At 47.8% G+C, this 11,039-nt stretch overlaps 1 protein-coding gene across 1 annotated transcript in view; it reads left to right on the top strand.

Annotated features, from left to right (window-relative positions):
- Nucleotides 1-302: 302 nt before the first annotated feature.
- SLC7A1 (solute carrier family 7 (cationic amino acid transporter, y+ system), member 1) overlaps nt 303-11,039 on the top strand; it is a 47,855-nt gene continuing 37,118 nt past the window's right edge. The window contains exon 1 of the mRNA XM_010572703.1: nt 303-392. The gene's annotated coding sequence lies outside the window, so the exon portion shown is untranslated. The remainder of the gene's footprint in view (nt 393-11,039) is intronic.

Raw genomic sequence — 11,039 nt, 5'->3', positions numbered from 1 at the left:
GGGCCGGGGGTCGGTAAAACCGGGACCGGGGCGGGTGGCGGCGGCGATAGGCGGCGGCGTCCATTTTGCATGATGCAACTGGGGCGGCGCGGACGGCTCCCGGGGCCTCGCCGTCTCCCCTCCCGCCAAAAGAGCCGCCGCCTCCATTTTCTCTCCGTAGCTTCCTTTAGCGGTTCCCGGCAGGTCCTTCCCGCAGCCTTGCTGGGAGCCATCCCTCGCCTCCCCCGGCGCTGGCGGGGCGGTATCCCAGCCCCTCCGGTGAGCCTGGGATCCCCCCCCCCAAAAAAAAACCCACCGGGGACGCCCGGCGGGAAGGGCCCTTTGCTCGGTGCGGGGATGGGACCTGCCATCGTCGGTGCCGGGGCGCTGCCGGAGCCTGTGCCCCTGCGGAGGTGGGCATTGCCGCCTACGGCCACGCTTTCCCTCTTCCAGGGCAGAGTTGGGACACTCACGAGCGCACGCATGTTTCCCAGCTAACCCGTTTTTTTGGTTTGGTTTTTTTTTTTTTTTGCTTAATTTTTGCTTTGCAAGGCAAGCGGTGCCGCGGAGGGCGTGCTTTGCCGGGAGGTGAAGGCCCAGGTGTCAAGGAGAAACCGTTGGGCCGCTTGCCGGATGGTCTTTCCGCGTCCGGGATAGCTCCTGAGGGGCTGCTGTGCTTTGCTTGCTCTTTCAAACTGCAAAAGAGGCCGAGAATTTACTGAAAATGCAGGTATCGCTTGTAGCGCTCGAGTCAGCCCCGTACCCTGCGAGTTGCTGCTGTCTGCTGTTCCTGAACCTGTTCCGGTGGAACAAGGGCAGACACTTCTTTCCATTTTGTTCGTCAGCATTTTGCAGGCAGCTGGCCTGACTGACAGATGGGTTTCTTTTTTGCATATGCATGTGTGAATGTTTGGGGCAGGTGGGAAACCCACTAAAAAACCTCAAGAGGGGTTTTGTGTGTAGCTGAGGCTGGACAGAGGGATTGGGACAACGTACAGAAATGCTAGTTGTGTTGTCAGCTGCTAGAAGCCTTAGTTTTGGAGCAGGGTGTCATCGTCATAGGTGCTGTACAGACTCAGAAAGGCAGTTGCAGCTCTTAAGAGTTCACAGGCTGCAGATCCAGGCCGAGAAGAGAAGAGCCGAGGCGATCGCAGTGCTGCAGCTTTATGAGTTAACTGTCTCTTAGCTGGGTGGTTTTGCCACCTACGTGTGGTCATTGACAACCGTTAACTTTGTACTTGAGCAACAACCTCGTGGTGATGTCCAACTTTGGGTGAACCAGTGGACACCCTGCCTCCCTCTGCCCACCTCGCTGGGCTCTGCTAAGCCATGGGGGCAAGCGGGGAAGACGTGGTCATGCGTGGAGGTGTCGTGCGGGCCCCTCTGCGGTGGGACAGCTCTGCCTCTTGAAGCTATTCACTCAGTGATGCTCGGCTGTTTGCTGTCTGCAAGTCAGAGGCAAATACAATGAACACTTGGAGAGAACAGGCAGAAACTTACCTTTCTGGTCAGGTACTCTGTGGACTTCTGTGGCCTTCAGCAGTCAACCAAAATGTCTTTTAGACAGGATTTCCATCTAATGCAAAAGGGGAGGAACTGCATAGCTGCAAGTGTCGACCCTGGCACAAAGGAGGAACGAGCTCGTTGATTGCCACAGCTCTCGAAGGTTATTTTGCTTTCAAGTATTTTGAGTATCTTGCATTTTGAGCAATCTGAAGGGGACAGACCTTGACTGTGCTCCACCGCATGCATGTTTTAGGTAGTCATATTTGCTTTGAAATAAACCCATTTCCTGAGCAGGAGGACTACTGGGTGTTTAGTCCCTGACTTAGGCCAGTTTGCTGGATGTGTAAAGTTTTGAGCCTTGCTGCTCGTAGGCTTGTGCTTATCAGCGAGGAGATGTGTTCAGAAGGCACTCCTTGTTTTGGGTGGGCTGTAACGGAAACCTGAGGCCAGCTAGGCTGCTAATTCAAGCAGTTCGGTTGTGAGTGTGGGAGAGATGTGTGATTGCACATATGCAAAATGCTCTTGACTCCACGTGGAGGGAAAAGGATTTGCTATAAAGAATGAATTAGCTTAGACAAAAGAGGGAACTTTTAAGTCTTTAATCTAACCAGTTATCAGAGTAAGCAGCTCTGAGTTGTATTTTTGTCAAAACCTTTGTCACTCCCTCTTTTTTTTTTTTTTTTTTTTTCCTTTTTTTTCCTTCCCTTTTTTTCCTGTGTGGTCTACTGCCAGATTTCAGGTAGGGTTCCTCCCCACATGGTGGTGTGGCTGAGCTCTGTGTCTCTGGTTTAGGTTGTGTGACAACATGAGTGAAGGCTGATGCGTGCCAATCTAGCTGGTGTTGAGTGCAGTTGATGGTCTGGTCTGTGCAAGAGGGAGGACAAAAAGGTGTCACAGTCATTGTTTAGTCTCAGGTGGGAAAGAAGATGGGGAAAAAAATGCTTCAGGTGAAGGATGGCAGGGATCTCATTGCAATTACTGCCTCTACTACCTCTTGTTCGCCCTTGATCTGTCAAGTTCCTCAACCTTGATCCACCACGACAGGTTAATGAGACTTCAGTGGCCTTTCAGAAATGTCGCTTCCAGTTGTATCCCAGCTTTCGGAGAGTAGAATACAAAGTGGTGACTTTAATTCTCTTCTCTTGGCCCGTATCTGTGATGCTAAAAGCATCAGTGTGGAGCGGGGCAGGAGGAAAAGAGGGTGATTTACTTTGGCAGCAGATGTGCCAGGTGGGTGCTGGCTTGATTCTGGGTGAGGTTTAATGGCTGAGCCACCGTGGTGCCAAAGGGCAGATGAGGATGTGGCAGACCCCCTTTGCCTCTCCTGGAGGATGAGCTAAGAAGTCCTGCTGACTTAACCAAGTATGTTGAGAAACTAGTGGCATTGACCAGCAGAACCAGGAGGCTGGGCAGTGTGGAGAACTAGTTCAGTGGTTCTGGGCAGAGTTGGTTGGGGTCAACTCCAGTCAATACTGATCCAGATTTAGTAACCCAGGGTGGATCTTCCCTGCTATCTACGTTGGTGTGTTTGGCAGTATCCTAGGGTTTTTTCCATTACCTGCTATATCCTCATCCTTCGTTATCCTAGGGCCAAAATCCTTGCAAATCTGTCGTGCTGAATCGTGTTGAAGGCAGAGCTCATCTGGCCAAATGTGGTCATCTATATCCAAGGTATTCAGTCCTGACTCATGTTATCCAACCCCTCCTCTGGCTGACTATTCCTGGGATATGATTTCTCTCAGCCCAGTATGCTAAAGCAGATGAGTCGTGACCGGGAAGCTGCTTTCCACTGACATTAGGGGGCATTAGCTTGGATGTAAAAGTCTGCACTATAAATGTCTAAGTGTTTATCTCAATGAACTTTTGAGGTTCTCGGATGCCTCAGTGACTCTGGAAAGAGCCATGGCTCTTTGCGCTGCAGGTGGGTTTGTTCTGGTACTTGAGCACTCCCTCCTTGGTGCCATTGTTGCAATGTCACTGGCTACTTAAACCTACCAAAAAAAAAAGGAAAGAAAAAAGCATAGCTGAATCTCCTGGTCAAACAAAACATGGGGGCTATCACCTGCCCTATGATAGCTGCACTGGTTGCAGGATTCCTGACAACTGTCTGTGGTTCCTGGGCAGTTTGGGGGTGTCAGGGATCAGGAGCTCGGGCTCCCACCTTCCTGCTGCAGTTTGTAGAAACCTCAGAACCCCACTCGCCCTGACAGCATTGGCTGGAGCTGCCTTCCTTTGATGGTGGGTCAGCAGCTGCTGCTCTTGCCAGGGTCCCTGACTCCGCTGGAGACCACCGAGGTCGTGGGTTGTAAATCCTGAGAGTGGCGTCTGATACAGAAGTGCCTTATTTCAGAGTTTCCAAAATAAAATACTGTGAGATTTTTGGTTCCAAGTACATTTTTGAGTTTCTGTTTTTTTTTTTTTTTAACTCAAGGGAAAAACAGTTCAGAAAACTTTATTTTTGTAGAGGTGCAGTTTTTGTGTGTTCAGGAGTTGCAGTAACTGCTATAGGAAAAAAATGTGCTACTAGCTTCTTCGCTGAGCAGGATCCCTTGTGAAATTTTCCTGTTAATCTAACCTGTTCCTCAGTGCCTGCCATGCTATGTCTTGACCCCTTTTCTGAGAAATCCATGCAATTGCTATATTTAATAAAATACTAAATTTATTACTGTCTACTTAATGGTAGTATTTAGCTTCGTATTTTCTTATACCTTTCTCCTGTCTTTTTCTGAGATGAGGAATAACTCTTGGGTTCGCTTTCACCAGACCTCCAGACAAATACCCCAGTTATCTTTTCTGAGCTGTACAGATTTTGCAATTCATTGCCTCATTATTTTCCACATCCTTGTAATTTATTTGTATCTTTCCTTGTAGATCTTACTGGCCCACTTAATTTTTAAATTACAAGGATGAGGATTTTACTTAGTATCCTGTTTTTGAGGACTTGCGATTAATTACTGTCCTTACTTGCTGAGCAAGCTATGCTTTTCGTGAAATTTAGTGGCTATTTGACAGTCAACCACTTCTGGAAGTTTATTATAAGCCACTCTGGAGTTAAAAAAAAAAATGAACAATGAGCTTTTCATTTAACTAGGGTTTGTCCCTGATACTGATTCAGGCAGACAGTTAAAATCCTCTGTACCAGATCATTTTTTTTATTCCTGGAACCGGTTCTGTCAAATGAGAAGGTGTTCTCAAAGTAAATAGCTGTGTGTGCCGTGCCCCATGTTATTCCTGGCTGTGTGCAAGCCTGACTGTCTTACATTGCCAGGTATTTTAATATAGGTGAGAAGAACTGACTTGTAGGGTAGATGCACATCATCTCTGGCTGCAGTTGTGCCTGCTGAGAAGTTTGCCACTGGCGGCTGCTCACTGGCATCCCAGTGGCAGAGGCAATTGCCACTTCAGTTTTCTGGCTGATAGGCTTGAGACAGCTTTCCTCCGACTTGTTTCAGCTCAAATGAGGCTGGGCGACACAGGCTGCTTCAGTGGTAGATCTTTGCAAACTCAAGTTAGCAGCTGGGTTACGTCTTTGAAGTTTCAGCTAGCAAAGTAAATGGTATGGTATGTCTCTAGAAAATATTTGCTAACTCAAGTTAGCAGTGTTTCAGTGAAGTGATCCGGGATGCTGCACAGATAGCTCAGTGCATGGAGCAGAGAGGATGATGACGTCTGGGAGGTAGAAGGCAGTGGCAGTATCGAACATTTGGGGATATTTACCTCTGCAGCCGGTGCACCTGGAGCCGTAAGAAAGCCAGTGTCTACACTGATATGGTGCTGCTCTGCATGTCTGCAGTGGACCACGTGGGTTCGGTGGTTTGATTAAACCAAAGGTGAGTTTGCTTTGGCTGTGGGGCATTTGTGGGGTGTGGTCTGGTGCCACGTTCCATTGCTACAGAAGAAATACCATGCAAAATCACCTTTAATTTTATGGGTAAAGCATGCTGAGATCAGGGCTTGGGAGAACATGCTTCCGCAGGATCTGCTTCCTCAAACTGCCTCTGCAATGGGGTTGGGAGGTGGTATAACTTTGTGGATAGCGGGGGAACAGACGGCCCTCCTGTGAAACCTGGAGTCAGTAAGAAAAAACAATTCTGCAAAATACGAAAGGGGGGGGGGGAGGAGTACAAGCTATGAACCATAACAAAATCAGACCACTGGTAATGCTAGTAGTAGTTTCATTTGGGAATGCTGATGCGGGAGGTTTATTTGGATGTGTATGTGGCAGGAGTAAACTTACTGTGCAAGAAATTACTGTGATTTGATAAATGAACTGTTCCCTTAAGCTGAAGAAGAGCTTGCTTTTGTTGGGTAAAAGACTCTTAAAATAAAATAGTTGGAAAAACTGCATTGTTGAGTTTGTAGAACTAGGTTATTTTGTTGAAGTGTCAGTCTCATAAAGCAGTTTCAGCTAGCAAAGTAAATAATGCGGTGTATCTTTAGAAAATACTCCAGAGGGGATTAGTTGGCTAGGGTAACCAGAATATAGTCTTTCATCCTTAGATTGCTGATTAGACTCCACTCGAGGTTGCACGCTGCCTGACAGCTGTTTGATGACCCACATGAGATAATTCCCAAGCAGGGGATGCTGCTGCATACTGCACTCTCTGTTTTTTTCTTTCCAAAAAGTTTGCAAAACAGGGTGACCTGTAACATATGTGTTGCGAAGATTTTTATTCTTTGTCTCACTTTGCAGTGAGAGTCTGTGCATCAGACTGGTTTGTGTGCTTATAGCTTCTGAAAGCTGAGAACAGGCCATTAAGAAAAACACAGCAAAATCACCCCCCCTGCTTTTTTGCTGTACCTAGAGCAGCAACAGAACGTGGTTTTTTGCACATTATTTGCAGTAAGAATCAGGTAGCTATTAAGAGATATCGACAATGAATGTATAATATAATTGTCACCATAGGAAAAAGAAGCCATGTAGTTGAGGACCCGACTAACTTGTCCAGAACCATTGTAGCAACCCATTGAATAAAGGCACGTGGATGCTGTACAGAAAGGAAGTGATCAAAATGGGTATTTAAAAGTCTGTCTTCCAGTTGCTACCTGAACTTGGCTGATAGAGGTTTGAAGTGCAAAGGTGCCGTACTGTTGTATAGCTGCCCGTGCTGACTACAGGTGCATTAGGCAGGACCTTTCTGGCTGTACAATCTGCTGGAAGAAAGGAGCAAAATGTTCTGGCACCCTCAGCAAGAAGAAAGTGTAACACCCAGAAGTTGGCAACTGAATGATGGAGTAGGGTGGAGGTGCCACATCTTGGTGGAGAAAAACAATAGGTATTTGTTGGGATTTTGGAAATGAGAACTTCTGTGAGATTAGAGTGGGAATTTGGCCTGTAGCATCTTTTCAGTTCAGGAAAGATACCAACACAAGCAATAAAGTGAAAAGTGTGTTAAGCAACTGGAGAAGAGCAGAAGCAAAATCTTCATGCTTTGACCTGAAGTTGCTAGCATTTCACTCTTGAGCAGTCGTGAAATCCAAAGCTTTGTCCAGAGAAGACTTATTTTTGAGGAGCACGAGTGTAAGGGGGAGACTGTTCAGAGGCTTTCATGTCTTTCTATTAACTGTCCACAGAAAGACAGGTCAAAATTCATCGAGGTGTTTTTGCTTCTGCTGGCTCTAGGTTCAGTCTGTTTTCTGCCTTGAGGAGTGGTCTGGTGGAGTCTTCATAGATACTTGCTACAGCCCTGCAGTAGCTAGGGAAGGCAGGCATCTCTGGAGGATCATTCCTCCCTTCTCTCCTCCAAAGGGATGAATTTATACCTGGAGGTGCCTGTCTTTGCCTTTTGGTTACAGAGGGGAGTGAGATGATACCCTAAGCCCAAATGTTTGCTTTGGAGTTGGCTAAAGCTAGTCAAGAGGAATCCTGCCCCTCATAACCTGGTTGGCACGTGAAGAAATACAAGGATGTCCCCCAAGGAAACTTGTGTAAGTGGTGAAGCCACACTGTTGTGCTTTGTCTGCTCCTGGTAAACCATCACAGATGCTAGAGTACTTCTGAACCTGCTTTTTCCTTCGAAGGAAATACCTGGAGAGCGCAACAGCATGCTGCAGGGCACCATCAGAGGCACAACAGCAGCTGTTTGCTTTTCATGCTGCTGTTCAGGTCCTTGGGGGGAAAATGCTAATTATCATTTGTTTCAGTTATTTTGCTTTAAAACCACCAATATTTTTTTTCCAAGTCCCAGTACAGTGGAGCTAAGCAGAATATTTACAGCCAGTAGTTTGTTTCCTTCCTGCTGTCGGTTAAAGAGGCTAGCAGCAGCAGAGTTTATTATACTTCAAAGTTTGTTGTTCTAGATAAGTGACATGGGGAGAGATGGCACTGTACGTGCTCAGAAAAGTACGTTGAAATGTATAATGCAACATCTCTCGGAGACTGTCGTATTTAGGTCTCTCTGCATACCCTCCCAGCCCTGTAAATATAATGAAGACTGATGTCCTTTCATGCTGGAATGATGATGTAGAAAAATATAATAAAGTCTTTAGAACGTATTAGCAGACTGGATTATATTAGTCATTTTTCTCCCAATAAAAAGTGCATACTTACTCCAAACACTGTACTTTTGCTGATAGGGACACAATTATTTTTAAGGATAGCCGCATAACTTCCCTTGACAGGTCTATGTGCTGGATGGCTTCGCTTACCTCTGTTACTGGGTTCTAGGTGCGGGTTTTGGGGCAGACTGGGCTTCTGCATGAGGGGCAGGGAGGTGCAGGTGGCAATTCCAGAAAAATCAGAAATCTGAGTAAGATTTTAGCCTACAAATTGGACAACTGCTAGGCTGACGGGGTTTAATAAAAAGTATATGGTAAATTTTTTTTTTTTTTTTTTTTTTTGCTTATGGGAGTTAATCTCTTCTGTAAGTTGACTTGCACTTCGAGGGAGCCAGAACAAACTCCTTTCATGGAGAGATGTGGGTTGCGAGAGCTGGCTTTCTGCCGCACAGACAGCAAAGCAAGCTGTAAGGCTGGCTACAAGGTAATGCCGCTCCTTGTGAAAAACAAGCGGCTGGGCCCGCACTGTATTTTGCAGAAGCCTCATGGCTGGACTCAGGCCAGATCTGCCAACTTTTTGCATTTCTTACCTGCTGATATCTCTGCGTTGTCCCTGCTCTCGCTGCTCCTCCAGCTATCACATCCCTTAGTGTTAGTTATGAGCTTTCTGCCCAAATCCCTCTTGGGGCTGGCCGGTATGGAGCCCCTGTGTTGAGGGTGTGCAGGGTCCCTCTGCACAGCATTGTCAGCAATGAGACCTGAAACGCACGGCTTGTGGTCTGGCTCCCGGTTTGGCTGGTGGGTGTCATCTTTGCTTTTTGAGGGGAAAAAAACAAAACCAAAACCAAAAACCCAACAAACTTCAAGTTTTGACTCAATCCCAGGCAGGAGTGGGAAGCCTTTTGTCATACTTTGAGAAAGGGTCTGAGATAAATATGAAACAGGCTGTGCTTGGACATCTTTTTTCCCCAACCCCTCGCCATCAGCAGCCTTGAACGTTTGGGTTAGATGGAGGCAAAGCTCCCCTTAGACAACAGTTTTCCTGTCAGGGAGCAGGGAAGAGCCGAACAGTGAGCTTGTGGCTAAAAAAATAGACCGTTTACCCAAAGCAAACAAACTCCACACCTACCTCACTGTGAAATGTAATTCCACATCAGTGTTGTACCTCCTTTCTGATAAGATGTATTTAGGTAGAATATATCAAAACTGGGCTGTGATATCTGTGTGTGAAAACAGGAGTGGTTGGTTACCCTATTGTCAGACCAGTCAAACATCATGCTTGTATCATTTGCCATGCTCTGTACTTATTTTAGGCTTAAATGCCTAAAATGGATGCAGTTTTCAGGGGCATTTTAGTGTAAATCCATCAGTGCTTAGGAGCTGCAAAGTCTTTACAATGATGGCTTGTGGGATTATTTGCAAAACATTTCCGAGACTGAATTTTTTTTTCCCCACAGTCAGACTAGTAATACCATTTCATTCCCTTTTTTTTTTTTTTTTTTTAAATTAATTGTATGGTCCTGCCCTTTTGAATAGGGGATTTTACTAGCTCTGGTGGTGTGTGGGACTGAAGGACTGTGGAGCCGGGCAGGATTGGGTCAAACACTGAAATGACAGCGAGTGACTTCTGCCGCGTGAAGTTTTAACAGCAAGCAGGCAAGCGCGTGGGCGAAGCTGCCATGGAAACTGCTTGTAGTGCCTGCAAAAAAACACCAAACTCTGCATCGCTGCTATTCCTAAACACTAGTCCGTTTTTAGCTGCCCTCTCCCCTCGTGATGGCCGGGAATATTGCAGAGGGCAGCTGCCTGGGAAGGGGAGGAAGGTGGGAGGATGATGCAATGCCAGCAGCTTGTTGCAAGCCTGAAGGCGGCACAGGTAGCAGCGCTGACCGGGCTGGGAGAGCCAGGGTGGGCAGTCCTGGCTGGGATGGTTTGATCTCGGGCGAGAAGTGTGTGCCCACCGCCCTGCCGTGGTGAGGGATGGCCGAAGGAGCGGCGCTTCCTCGCAGGCTGGGAGGCGAGCGGGGTGTCCATCGTTTCTGGATGTGCTGGCTGCACTCCTGGAGGGCTGTTACCCCCTGCCTCAAATGTGGGCTGGCTTTTATCACCTCCCCTCTCTTTCTCCTTCACACAGCCCCATGCTTTACCTCCTCTGCTCCATCTCTTTGCACCGTCCTTGGCTCCCGTTTTGCTGTGGGTGTCTGTCTAGACTATACTGATGTAGACACATCCTGTGGTCCTGGCAGCCAGGCTCAGCAGCTGCCCTGCCCTGCCCAATTCCCCTCTCAAAACAACGGTCCCTAGTGAGGCATGTGTCATGGGCTGACGGGCAGGGAGGGTCATTAACCGTCAGGGAGTTGGGACATCGCCATATCCCAGTTACACTGGAAGTGCGGCCACACCATTGGTGTTCAGCATCTCCCTCTGCCTTGGTTTGGGCTGACCGGACTGCCTCAGTTAGGGCTTTCTCCTGCGAGATGCTCCGCTCCTCGTGCTCTTCCCAGGCAGCTGGGGCATCCGCAGCCCCTCCGAGCCATGTGCTGTTGGCTCTTTTGGCACTGAGTGACCCGGGTCAGCGGGGTATGTCTGGGGAAAGGGCAGTACTAGTTGGATTGGACGCAAGCATTCAGCCATTGCTTTTAATCCAGCGTGAATCAGGGCCTCGACTCTCAGGGGGAGTTTTTCCCGAAGAGCTCTCCAGTGGGAACTACTTGTCTGCTAGGCAGTTGTCAAGAGCCACGCCTGAAACTGCAGACACGCAGCATCATCTCTGCTGCAGGAGAGTACGTGGCTGCACACACCAGCCGAGGGGGGTGTGTGTGAAGTGCTTGTTTGTGCCTGCAGTGATGGAACACGTGGGGCTTGGAAGGAGCTGATCCCTCCCGAGCCCTTGAATTGTGGCTGGAATGCGGGAATACTGGGTCTGAAAGCAAATATTTTAGGTCCTTTCACACTAGGCTTCTCTTTGGTATGGCATAAATCATGTTCACAGAAAGCTTTAGTATTAGGTCCGTAGTCATGCAAGTGCCCTCAGAAGGCTGCAATATATTTTTGAA

Source organism: Haliaeetus leucocephalus, unplaced genomic scaffold (genome assembly GCF_000737465.1).
Source record: "Haliaeetus leucocephalus isolate CR32 unplaced genomic scaffold, Haliaeetus_leucocephalus-4.0 Scaffold351, whole genome shotgun sequence".
Classification (NCBI taxonomy): Eukaryota; Metazoa; Chordata; class Aves; order Accipitriformes; family Accipitridae; genus Haliaeetus; species Haliaeetus leucocephalus.
Note: the sequence above shows the minus strand (reverse complement) of the source record. Positions and strands in the feature narration are given on the sequence as shown.